The 1,202-nt window shown below is 35.1% G+C and overlaps 1 non-coding gene across 1 annotated transcript; it reads right to left on the bottom strand.

Annotated features, from left to right (window-relative positions):
• Positions 1-635: 635 nt before the first annotated feature.
• On the bottom strand, positions 636-751 carry LOC142428274 (U5 spliceosomal RNA). Its single transcript, XR_012780200.1, has one exon. It is a non-coding gene; the product is annotated as a U5 spliceosomal RNA (small nuclear RNA).
• Positions 752-1,202: the final 451 nt, after the last annotated feature.

Below are 1,202 nucleotides of genomic sequence, written 5' to 3'. Positions count from 1 at the left end.
CCCCCAATCTATGGGCTCTCATTTTGCTCTCCTGATAAAATCATTTTTTAAAATTAAAAAATAATTTTTGTTATTGTATTTGCAATACATAATTTTGTTGAATACTGCCAAAAATGTTACAAACTTTTAATCCTCATTGTATACATTAATGAAATGAATTTCAGAGCAGTTAAGTATCTTGCATGTGCTTACATAACTTATAAATAGCGTGTATGAGATTGAAAACTAATGCATTCTGATTCTAAAAATTATTCTCCTAACTTCCAAGTCTACATAACTAAGCTGTCAAGGCACTTCTGGCGAAGTTTCCTTATTTATTTATTTTTTATAAATTATTTTATTGTTCTTACAGCCCTTCTAACTGTAAGAACAGTTGATGTATGGAATGTCAGAAGAGTTCTTACAGCTCTTCTAACATTCCATACATCAATTGTATCAAGCATATTTGTGCATATGTTGCCATGGTTTCCAAAACATTTTTCTACTAAAGCTCTTCTTATAAAACCCTCTTTTTCCCCCTCTCTCCCTCTTTGATCAAATATATATATCTCCTTTGATCAATTATATATATATATCCTTTGATCAAGTATATATATATATGTATATGTATATATATACATACAATTTTTTTAGTAAGCCTTGCAAGTGCATGGCCTCAAAAAATTAGTTTATGACTCAGAATTGTTCCTCTCCATGGAAATCTTTAGTAAAAGGCAAAAGATTTATACGATCTGAAGAGAAACCAGAGTATGCTCAATTATATTTTGTTATTGTTAATTTGTATCTTACACTGTCCGTTGTCTCCCTTCACCCACATTTCTGTTATCATCCCCTTTGGAGGTGGGGCGGCTATATATCCAGCCATATGATAGGTCCCCCGTTTTTTACCCTTCCCCCTACCTGATCATCCACCTAGCCTCATTACATCACTACTCTCATTATTGTTCCTGAGGGGTTTATCTTTCCTGAAGTCCATGTGTCGAGCGCTCTTAGCTGTACCAATATGTATTCTCTGGTCTATCCAGATTTGTAAGGTAGAACTGGGTTACGGCCTTGTGGGTAGGGAGCGAGTATTGAAGAACTAGATGAATGATGTGTGATTTGTCGGTGCTATACTGCACCTGGGTTGAATCATCCCTTCCTTATACTACTTCTCAGGGTGTGGGTGGTATCCAATTATCTACAGATGGGATTTGGGTTCC

Source organism: Tenrec ecaudatus, chromosome 15 (assembly GCF_050624435.1).
Source record: "Tenrec ecaudatus isolate mTenEca1 chromosome 15, mTenEca1.hap1, whole genome shotgun sequence".
Classification (NCBI taxonomy): Eukaryota; Metazoa; Chordata; class Mammalia; order Afrosoricida; family Tenrecidae; genus Tenrec; species Tenrec ecaudatus.
This window is presented reverse-complemented; position numbering and strand designations above follow the sequence as displayed.